Source organism: Ornithodoros turicata, unplaced genomic scaffold, assembly GCF_037126465.1.
Source record: "Ornithodoros turicata isolate Travis unplaced genomic scaffold, ASM3712646v1 Chromosome49, whole genome shotgun sequence".
Classification (NCBI taxonomy): Eukaryota; Metazoa; Arthropoda; class Arachnida; order Ixodida; family Argasidae; genus Ornithodoros; species Ornithodoros turicata.
Genome location: NW_026999379.1, coordinates 373,704 through 391,379, shown reverse-complemented (window position 1 = coordinate 391,379; position 17,676 = coordinate 373,704). Strand labels below are relative to the sequence as shown.

Here is a 17,676-nt window from a genome sequence, read left to right as displayed (position 1 = left end):
TCAATGCACAGAATGATATCATTCGGAATGGTGGTTGGCTAGGAGCGTGCTATGTGGTGAAGTTCTGTTTTAACAGTGCAGGTAGGACCTGAGGACGCGTGGACCTCCAAGCGAAAGCTTCTATAAATTAAACTTAAACAAAAATCTTCAGTGTCGGTTTCTGTATGTTGTTTATGTAACATGTAGTTATAAGAGTGGTTTAAACCACCTCGCAGAAATTGCAGATGTTCATCAACTTTATTTTGAGATGGACAGGCATAGCTGCTTGTGGTGTGAGGAAGGAAATAATGTCCCATGGAGTCCAAAATTGCCAAAAGAGCTTTGAGAGCAGGCATTCGTGGGCTCGATTTAGCCATAAGCCAAGCAATTTTATCTGAAAATGGCAGTTTGGAAAGCTTGGTAGTATGGGCAGTGACACAGAATATACTCTGGGTGTTCTACAGCACTGCAGTGACCGTATCTGAGTGAGTCAACTTGCCTCAGATGGTACTGACACTGAGCTGTAAATGCCCCATTGAGTCACAGTGCACCATCTTGGCGAGAAGTGTTTTTAGCATCCAAAAACCGAGCTCTGGGTCAACATTGCTCAGTAGAGACGGGAGGAAAATCTCAGTTGTCCATTGACAGGAAGAATATTTATACAATCCATTGATGTGTTGGTGAACGACATCTGCTGTCTACATGACCACTAACAGTCCTTTGCTATCTTTCACTGTGATTTAATTAAACACCTCCCTCATGTGACGGTGTTCCCGGCACAGTTTTACCTTGCTGAACCACTTTTCGCGGCTCTTATCAAACATAACATTAGCGGTTCTTCGTAGGCTGAGGCCGAGGAATGCAAGGGACGTTTACATGATGTTTACGTGATTACCGTCGTGAGAAATGGTCGACACAGCAGTTTTGCGGCACGTTTTATATGTTGCTCATCCTGGACATTTTGCTCTACCCGATTTCCTGTCCAAAACAGCTACGACTGCATCAATGTCACTTCACCCATGAATTCCTTCATGAGTTGCACGCGCGTGTTAGCACACCAAGTCGTTACACGTCTGAAGAATAAATACCTGACGAAATCGGCAGAAGAAACATATGCTTTATTAGAGCTTGCAGTGATTATCCTTTTTATGCAGCAGATCCCGCAACACAATACGGCTCCGTCGTTACTCCATTTTCTCAAATAGCCTCGTCCTCAATGGTAGCCGTACGGCCGAACCGCTGAAGCGTTGTTTTCCTTGTATTCATACGCGTAGTTATTTACGCCTGTAACGTAATTAAATTAATGAATAATTGAGAGATGCATGCTGAATACGACACAGAATTGCATAAAGACTCCTTATTCTGGAGTGTGACCTTCTTAAACACTGATTTTCTCACGTAAAACACTGGACTGCATAGACCCATTGTGATTTATTTTGACAGCTTGGATTTCAAAGGATTGGAATTTGAAGGGTGGATTTCTTAGCGTGGATTTCAAAAGTTTTATTATTAAAAGTGGGTAACAGGGTACACCCCCCCATGCAAGCCCCTTCGAAAGGGACGCGTATGTTCGCAGAGTTGAAATTTTTGGACTGAGCGAAGCAAGAAATGCCAGTCGTTGCCCCGGTAACCGCGCCGCCGCGAGCTTCTCTTACTTGACTTCCCGTGGTCGACTTCACCTATTCGGCTTCACGTAGTCGACCGTTTCCCGTAAAGCAAACCCGCAAAAGTGCGGACGTGAATGGACCATTTCCGACAACGCGCATGCGCATGCCCAGCCCTTGGGTCCGCCTTCTTTGAGTGGAAAACATCGCTATGGACCCACCTGCGGAGAACTGTCATGTTCATTGTGGGGAGATAATCGGTTTCAAGGTTACGCGGACGTTTGAGGTCTGGTAACGAGTACAATGCGCTTTCACTCTTTCCGCATTCTTCTTCCAATCTTCTCTTGCTACTTTCCCACGCAACGTGCCAGTCCGAAAAGCGCGTCACCATTATTGGGGGGAAAGACACGACGTTCGACATTCCATCGCCAGGGGCGACGCGAATATGGAAATGGTCCATTGCAAACCCGTGCGTCCGTCACACAGGAACGCTAAACTGATGGACGGTCGTATATACCTCTCTCGAAGAAACGTCACTGTGACGTACTGATTACGCTGACAGACATATCGAAAGAGAAACGGCACAGGTGGAGAACGCCGGCCTTTCACAAAGTCGTATTTCTTCACAAAGGTCACGTGTCACTTCTTTGTATTAGTGGTACACACAAATGAGGTCACGTGGCCTTTCATGTCTTCGTTCGCGTTCCCAGTCCACCGCTGAAAGAAAAGAAGGCTTTACCCCACGGTTTGCATAGTCTGAAAGTCGATGTCGTAATCCTGACCGGAATGTGGTCTGTTATTACGACTTAGTTCGCGCTTGCTTTGTATTGAGATACCACGTGCACTATGTGAGAAACGCGTGCTCCTGTGGCTCCAGAAGGTGCAAGAGCTCGCGACTAGCGACCTTTGGGAAGGGCTACCGAAAAGACAGGGATACTGGTAGAATGGAACAGAACAAGGCGATACAACTAATAATACGTAAGGTATTACAACAACAACAACAACGAAAAATCCTACAATCCGAGAAGCCACATTTAAACGTGGCATTCTTGTAACTTAATGATTTTTTGCTATGTGGTTCCACTCTAGCGCGTTGGCGGCGCTGTTGTGCCACCTGACGTCATTTGTTTGTGTAGAGGGAGAGGTCTATTGAAACGTAATAGTGCTTACCAGACATTAGATGGGACAAGACGCAATGCTGGTAGTGACGCAAAACTATCGATGAATTGAGTATTGATACTAACTTTTTTTTTTTCAAACAATCAATAGTGTCATGTAACTACCGATTCTCAGCAATCGATAGTACTTTTGTTTTTCCTTACTACCGATAGCTTGGCTCCCAATGTCGATGATTTTGTTCCGGTATTCGTTTCCGCAGTGGCAGAGTGACAACGAAAACGTGCGACACAAGCTCTTTCCGTTCATCCGTAATGTATGGATGATGCACTGCAAGAAGCGAAAGAGAGAGAGATTATGTGTTTAATGGCACAAAGGCGGCAAAGGCCAAAGAGCGCCAGAACTATGGTGAGTGTGTGGGAGATGATGATGAGAGAAAGAGAGGAGGAGGACGATAACAAGTGAGTCTGGCAGTTAAAAGCTATCTGCAAATATGTGCGATGAGATGATCCAGGATGAGAGATTTACAGAATGAGTTAGGTGACAAAGGCTAAAAGCGGAGCAATGCTGACTACGTCTACATCTACATCTGACCAAGTAACCGACACATGGTGAGAAACTGGATACCATTATCAAACGGCACAACAGGAGTATCACCCAGTAGAAGGGCTGGGTGGAGTTGGACATGGTATCCGTAGAATGCGGTGAAATACTGTTGATATTGGTGTTCGAAGTGAGGGCAGGATGTCACTAAGTGCAAGACAGTCAACGTGTCACCGCAGTGCACGCAAACTGGCGGATCCTGACCTCTTAGTAGGTGATGATGCGTGAGCCATGTGTGTCCAATCCTCAATCTTGCGTACAGAACTTCGGAGGAATCTGTTGATGTGTTCAGTCCGATGCGGGGCGAAAACGTGTAGCTGTGTGACGTGTAGCTTGTTATCTTCTTCCACATCCTACTCCTGCTGCTACAGTGTGTAGACAGCTCTCTTAGTACTGGCAGGATGTCTTGGTATGGTAGTCCTAGAGTTGACTCCTCCTGCGCCCACGCTCGCCGAGCCTCACGGTCAGCTCGTTCATTCCCCGGGATCCCAGTGTGGCTGGGGAGCGAGCAGGGACAGATCGAAAGGCCTCGGGCAAGGATCGGAATCGGTATTTTTTACGGTACGGTTAGGGTTCGGGTTCAGGTATGTCGGTTCGGTTCGGGTTCGGCTCAGCAGGGAGACTCCCCAAAAAAAGAAAAGAAAAAAGACAAACGGTCAGCGGTCGGTACGTTTACAGGGGTTGGAACCGTTACTTTTTTCGGTCCTGGTTTAACCGGTTCTTCGGCAGTAATTTTGCTCCACGAAAGCGAGCCTTTACCCAGGCATGCTCGTATTCCGTACTTTGTTTGGAGGTTCGGAGAACCTGCTTGTGGCTGATGGTTACTTAAAGGGATAGTAGCATGCAGCAACTCGCTTTGGGAGGTGTCACCGTTCGATTACCCTTAGCTTGAAATGTAAGCCTACAAATTATGCCGAAAAAAAAACTGCATTGTTATCAAGACAATTAATTTTCAGATAATCATATCCGCATTCTCAACATAAAAGTCAGCTGGCAACAACAGCTACAAGTTACGTTCTGCGGAATCTCAGCCCATTGGTTGTTTGAGAGGCCCCGGATGGTGCCTGAGCAGACGACGTATACTGCTAGTGTTCCCACGTCTGCATCTGTCCCGATTCCGAAGCTTCAGAATGTTTCTAATTGCTGTACGCGGCATTTGTTGTCAAGGATGTCGGATGATAATGTTCGCAGTGTGCCTTACTGCAAGAATACCTCAACGAGGAATCCGAACATTTCGTTTTACCATACCCTAGACGACGATGTGCGGAGCGAAAGTGGTAGCCTACGATTGCGTGCTATCATTACTGATTGGCCCAACTTTGCACTTTGATGCGTGCTATCAACCGTGCGATAAAACTGAAAACAGCGTCTCGTGTATGTTCGATGCACTTCTCAGACGACGCGGACGTTACGACGTAGTGATATCTTCAGAGCAAGACTGAGCGTGCCACCGACAAAGAAGAAAAGAAAAAGTTGTTAAAAGCGATGTTGTGCCGACCGTCTTTCTATGACTCCTGTGGAGAAGATATATGAAGGTAAGATTATCGTACATTTGTGTACGCTTGCGTTAACGAGATAAAGATGACGTAGCGTTCAAGTAATAGTTACGCTGTAAACTTGTGTTATCGCTTTCTTTTGTTTTCAGAATGAAACGCATGCATATTCGCACATCGATGGACATTCACACGTGGCACAATGACAGGTATAAGCATAAGACTTTCTGCAGTACACGAGTTCGAGGTTTCGTGGACACTAACTGAATTGAAACTACCGGTAGTTATGATACTGAGCCATTGACAGGAGTATTTGAGGCGGTCACTCCCAGTTGCCGTTTTCGTTTCCCGGCGCATGAAATCATTATTTTACGCCTCTTATTTTCGTTTTCTAGTGTAGATTTAGTTGTAGCACTGGTGGATTCCTGAGCACAATTGTGTCACATCAGTAGCGACATGAAAAAGCAAAGCAAGTGCACAGGACAACACAAACAGCGCAGTTGATGACCTGCAATTTGCTTGTGATTTATGTAATATCAATTACTTATGCCAGTCGTTTCTTTCACAGCTGCGCAGACTAGGTTCATTCAATGCCTCAAGACAGACTGGCTTGAGTCTCAATCCCACCTGTGCACTCTCTCTAATATCGGATCAGCTCAGTGCCCTGGTAATTTATGGCACAAAGGACACCTGTACAGGTGTACTTTAACTGGAAACAACTGCTACTCACAACGCATCAGCACTGCACAGTGTTGAGCAGCGGCTTTCGTATCTACATACTTGATACCGCTGTACCATCTGAAGGGTAAGCTCTGCAGACTTCATAAAAGTTTGATGATACAGATATGCAAGAAAAAAGTCTCAAGAGCAGAACATGTGCAGGCATGCCTAATATAGGATATTTATCACGCATCCTTCCATATTTGTTCAGTTTTCCAAGTCCAGCACATGTCACCCAATGTACATAACCTTTCACCTGTCTCATGTGTGTGAAGGGGGTGACACTGATCTCAACGCTCAGAAATTTAGTGAAGTTTCTAATAATTTCAAGGGTACAAATATAAGATGTGTATTTCAGTAATGTCTACCATTGGGAGGGTGCAGTGAAGCTAGTGGGGAGCACTGCAATATGAGTACATCACACAATTTTGCATGTCAGCCACCTGCTTTTCACCTCTGCAGTCGTAGATCTCGTCCCCGTCATATCATGTCAGGTGTGGTGACAATTGTCAGGGATCACTTCACGTGGTGCTTTGTGCCACCCCCAGTTGTCTTCATGAGTATGGTAGTGTTGTTTCATGGAATCTAGTATCTGGATCACCATTTAAGTGTAATACATTCTGTTTTTCAGGGAGGAGCATGCCACACCTCGTTCTCGGCCTGCAGAATCCATGCGAACAAGCCAAATGTAAGCCTGTGCATTGCTTAGTCAACATAGACCAGGTTCTCTAAAAACTATCCCGTAGTTCAAAACTTGTGAAAGGGCCTGTTACCTTAACTGGTGACATTTTTTTGTGTCAGTCCAGTAAAAACATAGTGGGCAGCCTGCCGTTCGTGGAAAACCTTCAGCAATTGGACGAGGACACAGGAGAGACTAGAGAGGCACAAACTCAGGCCTCTCTCCTGTGTCCTCGTCCAATTGCTGAAGTTACCACGAATGGATATGTACCAACTGCCCCGCATGGATACCTTGGCTGCCTGCCAGACACACTGACCCTTGTGAGTACCCTTGGTAGCATAAGCTGGTAATAACACACACCATACTCTATAGGTCACATAGGTAGCCCTGAAACTAAACAAGAATAGAGAAAGGATGGAGGATGATTTTGAAAAGAAATTATTATTTACATTACACACATTATTTCACAGAAGCTGTTTTATTGTAAGATGTGACAAAATCATCTCACTAGCAAACTTGAGGAACACTAGTATGGGAAACACCGACAGTCACAAAAAAAGCAGCATCACAGGCTCATTCTACACTGAAACTATACCATTTCTGCATGAATAGACATATTGGCATAAATATTCATACTGTGATCTCCACACATGAAACAATGTACAATATTTGACCACGAATCATTGTGTTCATCTTGTACTAAAGTAATGCAGAAGACATAACATTCACTCTAGCTGGTTATATATGGTGGAAGAAAACCCAGAGACAGAGGAAGACGCAAACCCATTGTATTGTGTTGAGTCTTGCCTCGAGGGTTTTCTTCCACCATACCAAAGTAAAGTCGCGAGTGAAAAGGTTTTGTGGATTTGCTTGAGTAACTGGGCATTACACTCATTCATGACGAGTGCTAATGCTCTTGTCACAACAAGAGACAAACAAGAAACTCTGTTGTGTTAGTTTTAATACTGTGGGTATCAGTTCAACAATAATTTCAATACTGACAGCAAAAAAGAAACAGTGTACATTATATTGCACCACGTCAATAAAGAATTTTAGAAAAAATCTTCCTGGGAACAGCATCACGAAGGATACTGCCCCTACGACTGTTTTATAGGTCGCGTATTCAAAGACACAGCCCACCCGGGGCCAGACAGAGTTATCAAAAGGCCCTTCTCAAATACATAAAGGACTGGCTCCCCTTTGCCTTCCTCCACAACGTATGTGGATTTAAAGCAAGACCAGGGCACAAATAATTAGTCTGCCAAAATGGAAAGAACACAAGCGATTTGATGCAACGCAGCAACGCGCACGCAATATTGTGGCAACATTTGGGTAATGTTTTCACTACATTATGACAACTGTTACAGCCATATTTCCTTACCACAACACAGCATTTAGGCGACAGCTATGTAACATTCCTACAACATTGTAAAGCGTTACATCTGTATTTGTTGAACACACCCGAGGTAGCACCGAATGGTATGGCAACATTTCATCAATGTCACACTGCGACATTGCCCAAACGTTGCTAACTTCATTTGCAACATTCATTTGTAACACTCGAGCAACATGTACACAAACAACACTGCAGCACCGTATGTACACATTTTTCAATCCGTGACTTCACTTGAATAATTTGCCTTGCGCACGACATGATGCAATGTACAAACAATGTTTTTGTTTGTGTGTAGGCTATACAGAGGTGCTGGGGCTCATACGGTGCTATCCTACGTTCAAGATCACCAACGAAGCTCCGGATGTTGAAGTGCACCCTGCTCGTGCATGTGGTGGCAAACTGATACTTGCAGAAGCTGTGGAGCAACAGAGTGAAGTAGGATGAAACGAATGCCACAAAAAAAAAAGAAAAAAGAAGAGGAAATCTATTACCTAAGCATCTACAACCGATTGCATGTAACCCTCCTTTCAGGGGTTCCATGAGTGAAGAGTTCAATGCTGCTGAATCACCCGTGTGTGCCACTCTGAGACCTACCACCGCAGCTATTCAAAACGGCCCTTTTGAGGCAACCCCACGCTTCTACAAGGGGAGAGCACTGCAAGAAGAACCAAAGTGCATTCAGTTAAGCTTTGTGCCTGTCTGTTATTTCTTGGATACCTGCCTTTTCACTACAACTATGAAAACAGCTACAGCAGTGACACCCCACTTGAGTGCTGCAGTTGCAGAAATATCTTGGCTTCGATTTCCCCTTTTGGTCTCAGCAAGCAGAAATTCCACAACAGCATCTATAGTGACCTAATATGTCTCTATCCCAATAAATGGTACATCCTCAGACAACATATTACTCAATTAGGTATGCACACCCAAGGTAGGTATGCATCAAGGGAAGTAACAGGCAGCAAAACACATCTGAGAAACTGGAATATGAATGTGCAAAATTTCATTTTTCCTGAACGTCAACGTTTGCACAAGGACGGTTTTGAGTAGGATCTGATAGGAGATATATCTGTGTGAAATGAAGCTGGCATTTCTGTTTGGTTGTTTACACACCGACCATTGCAGCTGCACTGTTTTAATTTGTCCTCCCCGGCTTCAACAAAATCATTCCTGCACAGTTTCACAAGGCTGAAGATTTTCAGAACTCCTTATTGTGTAGATGCTGGATACATAACATAACATAACACTTTATATAATGGTTGACTGAATACTAGCAGAAAATTTGTACTGTCCTGTAGATTACTCCTAATTCAAGGGAATACGCACCACTTGGAATAAAGTTGAAAGAGAGACGTCAGATCTCTACAGCTTTAAATTTGTTTTCTGTCCAATTTCATTATCTTGATTGTCAAAACATTATATTGTCTGCCATGCAATAACAGCTATTTGTGGTTTGAACCAGACTCTTTTCCTTGTCAGGAACTGAATGCAGCTTGGCTGTCTCGTCTATCAAGTTTGAATCACATTAACTTGCATGTGGCAGCACAGCATGGGAACTATTGAGGATGTGAAATTCTAAAGGGACTGGACTCTCGCCTCATGTTCATTGCCATTCATGTCAACATCAGACTCCGTGGGGGAGTGCTGCAAATGATCACGGCACTGCAAGTTAAGAACCCGCCTAAACCTGTGCAGTTATTTGGTTTAGTTTTATGTCTCTGTGTCACCCTTTCTCGTTGATACATGCTTCATTTTTATGGCAGCAATGAAAGTAGTTGCATCAGTGATATTACACTTGATCCAGCCCAATATCGTAACTCTAGATTTTTCTCTTACATCCTAGGTGATGCTTTGTGATTTCAGAATGCATAAATTTGCCAACAGCTCAAATGTAATGCCAACAGAGACTCATCAGGTTATGTTCAACTTAGCTATAAATATCAAACAAGCATTAACTTCGGAAAAAGGTGCTTACGCTACGCTAAAATTCTAACTTGAATCCTCCGGATTTCTTACTTGTTTGTGTTGTCTATGTTTGTGGCCTGCCTCGAGTAATTCCCGTTATTTACGTCGTGTACATTAACTAACTATGCCCTTCAAAACATGGGAATATGCGAACTACAGTTCGATTGGAGTACGTTCGCAGACTTAGCTAGGTGAGTGCAAAACCAATTTACAGCGGGCCAAGAGTCAGTAACGCACATTAACAAGAAAGCACACATACCTGTTTGCGTGAATGAACTATGTCACCATCCATCAAATGTGGGCACACTCCGTGAAGTTTGGGCACACTCCGAAGTGACCAGTTTACAAAGGGTTAGCTTACAAATTGTTAAAACTGTGTGCTAGTCCTGTTGGTGTTGAGTTATATCTGGAAGCGCTAAGATAAATACACAGAGACAACCACAAAAGATTATCCAAGCGGCGCACTGGCGTTTTGCCGTTGGTCGGTGTGTATTCGTGTCGGCGTACGCGTTTAACTCTGCGATTCCAGTTAGGAAGTATTCTACCAGCGTCAGCAAATGATGCGTCGATCTTCCATAATAATTTATGCAGCACAACACGAACGAGATTCCACAATTCTGCCCGGCAAAACATCGCCACAGCGGGAACCTCGATGCAAAGCGGAAGCGGTCGTCTTCCATGTTCGGCGATTTGTTCCTCCGCCTGGAATTCCGTGTGACGTTTTGACCGTTTTGATGGCGAGGGACTTCCGTTTCACCGTCGTCTGCTCTAACTGCACGTTTGTTCAGATTGCGTGCAAAGTATGACGTTGTCAGAAGTGAAATTTTCGCCGTCGTGAATATTGTCGGCCGTGTGATACACCCACACCAGAGTTTCGGTTTGCATGCCGCTGCATGCAACGGTCCCTTTAAGCCATGTACGACTGAAGTGAAGTGTGGCAGCAGTGAGCCTCGTCGATGACAACGGAGAATATGCAAAGAAACTATTCGGTGTTCACACGTTCAGGCACACCGTCCGTGACGCATGTCTCAACGCAGTATCGCGTGGAAGTAAGTGAAAGGGAACGCGCTCGGTAACAGCCCTCTACGCTCAGTCGTTTGACCTTGATGAGGTGTTCATACAGGAGAGTGAACTTAGTAGGAAGTGTCCCCCAACCTGCTACACAAGGCACTTTCAAAAAAGATGGTGAGATTATAAATGAAATATCTCATATGAAATGAAGATTATCCATGAAAACATGAAGCCCTGACTGACATGAACTGACATATGTAATGAGAACTATGATTTCTATGTACTCCTCATTGGAACACTCATTCGGCAAGACTCCCGAACAACTAATTTTGGCATGTACGATTTCGTTTTTTGCACGATAATAAATAGTGGCCCGTCGTTGTGTATGTACAAAAACGCATGCGCTCGTTGACTTAGACATATGCTCGTCAGAAGCACTATCAGCCATGAGCGCATTCGGTACGCCTCCTCTACCATGTGCTGGACAAGCTCGATACCGATGCCAGAAAAGGCTGTCACAAAAAAAAAAAGAAACGCACATAAAACATGAAGGCGAGGTTCCGAGGCACTAGCGTGCTCGTTCCTGTGTGCCCTACGTTGTCTGCTCGTCCGCGACCTTCGGTTGCAACGCGGAATTCCGCCGTCACAGGAATCTCGGCCCTGGAAGAGAACCGACGCGCGCAAGTAGCCGTGGATTTATGATCCATTCTTGTTCCGTATGTATCACATGTCCGTTAAAAACTGTGTGGCAACGAGAATGACGCGCCGCCATGTGCCAACTGCTCTAGCGTGGTCTGTGGGCTTCGGAATAAAGTCAGTAGGTGGGTAGAAATAAAGTCAGTTTGTTCAGACAATCACGGTGGTTAGATCCTTCTTTCACTAGCCCGCTGGTTCGCTACAACTAAAAAGAAAATACGCCAAGGAGAGCGACTTCGACGCGGCGTCTGATAAGTTCGAGGCAACATTTCTTTGAGTTTGAGGAACGAATAAAAATACAGAAAACACACATTACACATACGAGGCCTTTTTTCTGTATTTTTCTTCGTTCCTCACAACCAAGGAACTGTTGTCTTCATCGAACGCCCGCCAGTTGGCTTGGACACTTCTCATCTGTTCCTGATAAGTTGATTTCCACTGCGGAACCGTAATGCGAAAAAAGATGGGCCATTGGGGCTCTTGGAGAAGTCTCCAGTTGAGCGCCATGATGATGAGGGTTTTCCGTCCACTTCTGCGTCTGAAAATTCCACCCTGTTCCGCACCTTGGACAATAACTGAGCGTTCCAACAGACTCCGGCAGTGCAGGAGACGTCGATAAGGCGGTATTTCCTCGTCATGGAAACTTGTTCGAATGTACGAGGGTCTCTAACACAACATGGCCTCCAGTTAGAAGATAGTGGGTGGCGCGTTATATGGCTCGGGGATCAATTGTGCCCTCTGCCTATGTGGAGTGCGTAGCCACTCGACTACATGGAGGAGGATACGCCCATACTCCGGATGGATATACCCGTAATAATTGAGTCATCAGCGAGATAGGGTACCATTAAGTACTCTCTTGGTATTTAGGAGGTGGTGGCCGACGATCACTTACTCTTTGAGGAAGGTCTCGAGGCCTCTTCGGCGGTCTTCGATAAAGGTGGTGTCGAAGCGTTTTACTAAGAATCAGGGTGTCGGAGCGAACCGAAAACCGAAAAAAAACGCTATTTTGGTGCGAACCGGAATGGTATCGAAACCGTATATGTTTTTTTCGCTCAGGAGGGAAACCGAAAAATATATTTAACGGTTTTCGGTCCAAGAAAAAACTTCGTCGGTTTGGACTATGGATGGGCGAATGAAACAGACGTCGTGTGCTCTGAAGCCATGTCATGGATACCATACGGTTGGAGGGTTACGGTTACGGTGGAATGTATGTCGGTATACTATGACCCTTAGGCTCCCTATGTAATGGTTTATCGTTCGCGCACGCACACAGACTTAGAGGTACATGTGACTCTCTAGCAGTGGCGTAGCCAGACCTCCAAGGTAGGGTGGGCTCGATACGAAAACTCGTCCCCCCCCCCCCCCCACTGATCCTGAGTGGGACAACTCACACATACTTGTGCACACCGCAAAATGTGGATGATAAAAAAATAACGAAAATAATTGTTTTGGACGTTCACAATACGATTACATGCATAGGCTGTCATGACCAATGTCTGGCTGTCATCATCACCAATCAGGTGGTGTCACGAGATTGGAAGTATTTTGAAAAGCTCACACTTTGAAAACCATTCAAGAGTGCTGCTTAGATAGACCCCATGAACTACAAGAACTTTCGCGATCCTCACACTGGTCCCCCCCCCCCATATATTATTTTCTCCTCGGATTTGTACGATTTGTGTGGGTCGGGCCGTGGCAGGTAGGGGGGCTCGAGCCCCCCTAGCCCCCCTCCCCCCCTCGTGGCTACGCCACTGCTCTCTAGCAATGTGCCGTAGTGTTCGTTTTAATTTGATCCCCCCAAACTCTCCTCAACTAAAGAGCGACCCAAGGGGGCTACATAACGGCTTCTTTATCGGTAATGTCGCGCAACGCGTCCCTTGTTTGAGAGCAGCTATACATTTAGGTATACGTGAGGGCAAGCCCGTGCGAAGTGGTACCACTTTTGTGGACAGGACACGAAGAAAATAAAACGGAGTCGTCGAGCGCGTTTGTGCGAGAGGGTGTTCCTCGATTTGCGTCGTACACATGCGGTGGTGCTGGTGGTGCGTGCTGGCTAGACAGTAGCAACAGACATTCGGATGGGACGCGATCGCTGCAACTCAGCAAGAAAGTACTTTACGTATGACATCACGACAAACAAGTCCGTTTGTAGCATGCGCTTCAAGAAAGGAGAAAGCCCATTTGAACAGACAGTAACCTACAGGAACCAGGAGCTACCAATTTCACAGCTGTCTATTAATATTAAATACCATATATGCGGAATAAAGGGGTTTACATTTTGTAACATTGATTTTTTGTGTGGGGATGAATATTACCAGCAGAAGCGGAACTGGTTAAAAACCGGTATGAACCGTTATTTTTTTGTCCGGAGCAGAACCGGTACCGGATCCTTTATGATGTAACCGGAACGAAAAACGTTTCGGTTCGACACCCTGCTAAGAATGTCCGTAATGGTAAGCTCGGGGGCGTCCTAAGAGACGAAGGGTAACCTGTACCATGTACTCAACTTCACGGTTCGCATGCATTGATTTTGACTCATACATGAATTCAATTCAGCACCCAGTGTGCAGGCTGTTAACGGGCATGTAGAGGTAGATGATAAAGCCAAGGCCGACATGTGGGCACGGGCCTCGTGTTCGTGATTTCGTCAATTCGGGTGCTTACACTGGTTGTGTTGGCCACAACGTTGGGTACTTCAGTGATGTCCCGCTCCGAAAGATAGCAGAGGGTCAGGTGGCACTTCGAATAGTCGTCACTGATGCTCCTGAGTGCGAATTCGGACTCGGCCTGATCGACAATCACGCCCAATCCCAAAATTCGCGGTCACCCCCCCCGCCGGTGCACTCCGCCACTATGCTCAGCCGCTATGCGGGAAGAGGCCTTACAGGATGTGAGTTCAATGGGAGACAGCGTTTATGCGAATTAACAGCAAAACATAATAAAATTTTTAAGATGTCATCGTCTAATAGAGCAGAACACTATGTAAAGAACCCCTGGAGACATGAAAGGCGCTAGCAGAATATAAACCTAGTGCACCCTAGCCAAATGAAATTTAATGCATTGCGCCTATAAATTTCGTCGATTATTTATTGCACAGCGCCCATGCTTAGACGACGATTTTTCGACAAAGACAGTCAAATTCTGGAAATGTCATTGCCTATTTTTGTTCAGTATGTCATCCAGGCCACATACCAACCACGGCACGATGCGTGAGTGTTCATCCTGATGCACCCAGGGCCTTCAAAGTTGCGACTCAGACAGGGTTCCTCTCCAAGGCGCTCGACGGGCTAAGTCCCAGTATTATATCCATGCGCTGAGACTGTACGGCCGGTACGAAGGAGTTCAATAGGCGGACGGTCATTTTTTCCAGAACTCCAAAGGGCTCACAGAATGGAAAAAAATTTGCTTTGAGGGAGAAATATAGAAATGATACCGTTTTGTATTTTATATCGCTTTTATATTAAACAATACAACTTGATAAAACTGCCCATTTCAGGCTCCGTTTTGGGAGCAATTTTGTCAAACGCGACCTCTCAGGGTGCAACAGGGGAACAAGATACGAGGTCCAAACCCTGTGATCTTACTTTCACGTATACATACTACAAAATCAGCTTAGGACATCTTTAATATTATTGTTATATCAAATTATATTAAGCCCCGAAAGTGATGAAATTGGCCATTTGGCCATTTCAAGTGCCGTTCTGGAAGCGATTTTGTCAAACGCGACCTCTCAAGGTGCAATAGGAGAACAAGATACGGGGTTGAAACCCTGTGACCTTACTTTCACGTATACATACTACAAAATCAGCTTAGGACATCTGTAATATTATTGTTATATCAAATTATATTAAGCCCCGGAAGTGATGAAATTGGTCATTTGGCCATTTCGAGTGCCGTTTTCTGAGCGATTTTGTCAAACGCGACCTCTCAGGGTGCAACAGGGGAACAAGATACGGGGTCGAAACCCTGTGATCTTACCTTCACGTATACATACTACAAAATCAGCCTAGGACATCTTTAATATTATTGTTATATCAAATTATATTAAGCCCCGAAAGTGATGAAATTGGCCATTTGGCCATTTGAAGTGCCGTTCTGGAAGCGATTTTGTCAAACGCGACCTCTCAAGGTGCAATAGGAGAACAAGATACGGGGTTGAAACCCTGTGATCTTACTTTCACATATACATACTACAAAATCAGCTTAAGACACCTTTAATATTATTTTTATATCAAATGATATTAAACTAAGCCCCGAAGTTGACTACATTGGTCACTTGGCCATTTCGAGTGCCGTTTTGGGAGCGATTTTGTCAAACGCGACCTCTCAGGGTGCAACAGGGGAACAAGATACGGGGTCCAAACCCTGTGATCTTACTTTCACGTATACATACTACAAAATCAGCTTAGGACATCTGTAATATTATTGTTATATCAAATTATATTAAGCCCCGGAAGTGATGAAATTGGTCATTTGGCCATTTCGAGTGCCGTTTTCTGAGCGATTTTGTCAAACGCGACCTCTCAGGGTGCAACAGGGGAACAAGATACGGGGTCGAAACCCTGTGATCTTACCTTCACGTATACATACTACAAAATCAGCCTAGGACATCTTTAATATTATTGTTATATCAAATTATATTAAGCCCCGAAAGTGATGAAATTGGCCATTTGGCCATTTCAAGTGCCGTTCTGGAAGCGATTTTGTCAAACGCGACCTCTCAAGGTGCAATAGGAGAACAAGATACGGGGTTGAAACCCTGTGATCTTACTTTCACATATACATACTACAAAATCAGCTTAAGACACCTTTAATATTATTTTTATATCAAATGATATTAAACTAAGCCCCGAAGTTGACTACATTGGTCACTTGGCCATTTCGAGTGCCGTTTTGGGAGCGATTTTGTCAAACGCGACCTCTCAGGGTGCAACAGGGGAACAAGATACGGGGTCCAAACCCTGTGATCTTACTTTCACGTATACATACTACAAAATCAGCTTAGGACATCTGTAATATTATTGTTATATCAAATTATATTAAGCCCCGGAAGTGATGAAATTGGTCATTTGGCCATTTCGAGTGCCGTTTTGCGAGCGATTTTGTCAAACGCGACCTCTCAGGGTGCAACAGGGGAACAAGATACGGGGTTGAAACCCAGTGATCTTACTTTCACATATACATACTACAAAATCAGCTTAGGACACCTTTAATATTATTGTTATATCAAATTATATTAAGCCCCGGAAGTGATGAAATTGGCCATTTGGCCATTTCGAGTGCCGTTTTGTGAGCGATTTTGTCAAACGCGACCTCTCAGGGTGCAACAGGGGAACAAGACACAGGGTTCAAACCCCGTGATCTTACTTTCGCATATACACACTACAAAATCAGCTTAGGACATCTTTAATATTATTTTGATATCAAATGATATTACGCCCCGAAGTTGACGAAATTGGTCACTTGGCCATTCCGAGTGCCGTTTTGGGAGCGATTTTGTCAAACGCGACCTCTCAGGGTGCAACAGGGGAACAAGATACGCGGTCCAAACCCTGTGATCTTACTTTCACGTATACATACTACAAAATCAGCTTAGGACATCTTTAATATTATTGTTATATCAAATTATATTAAGCCCCGGAAGTGATTAAATTGGTCATTTGGCCATTTCGAGTGCCGTTTTGTGAGCGATTTTGTCAAACGCGACCTCTCAGGGTGCAACAGGGGAACAAGATACGGGGTCCAAACCCTGTGATCTTACTTTCACGTATACGTACTACAAAATCAGCTTAGGACATCTTTAATATTATTGTTATATCAAATTATATTAAGCCCCGGAAGTGATGAAATTGGTCATTTGGCCATTTCGAGTGCCGTTTTGTGAGCGATTTTGTCAAACGCGACCTCTCAGGGTGCAACAGGGGAACAAGATACGGGGTTGAAACCCAGTGATCTTACTTTCACATATACATACTACAAAATCAGCTTAGGACACCTTTAATATTATTGTTATATCAAATTATATTAAGCCCCGGAAGTGATGAAATTGGCCATTTGGCCATTTCGAGTGCCGTTTTGTGAGCGATTTTGTCAAACGCGACCTCTCAGGGTGCAACAGGGGAACAAGACACAGGGTTCAAACCCCGTGATCTTACTTTCGCATATACACACTACAAAATCAGCTTAGGACATCTTTAATATTATTTTGATATCAAATGATATTACGCCCCGAAGTTGACGAAATTGGTCACTTGGCCATTCCGAGTGCCGTTTTGGGAGCGATTTTGTCAAACGCGACCTCTCAGGGTGCAACAGGGGAACAAGATACGGGGTTGAAACCCAGTGATCTTACTTTCACATATACATACTACAAAATCAGCTTAGGACACCTTTAATATTATTGTTATATCAAATTAT

The 17,676-nt window shown here is 44.6% G+C and overlaps 1 long non-coding RNA gene across 1 annotated transcript; it reads left to right on the top strand.

Annotated features, from left to right (window-relative positions):
• Nucleotides 1–4,708: 4,708 nt before the first annotated feature.
• On the top strand, nt 4,709–8,637 carry LOC135374234 (uncharacterized). Its single transcript, XR_010416802.1, has 5 exons — nt 4,709–4,837; nt 4,948–5,004; nt 5,364–5,600; nt 6,147–6,203; nt 7,886–8,637. It is a non-coding gene; the product is annotated as an uncharacterized LOC135374234 (long non-coding RNA).
• Nucleotides 8,638–17,676: the final 9,039 nt, after the last annotated feature.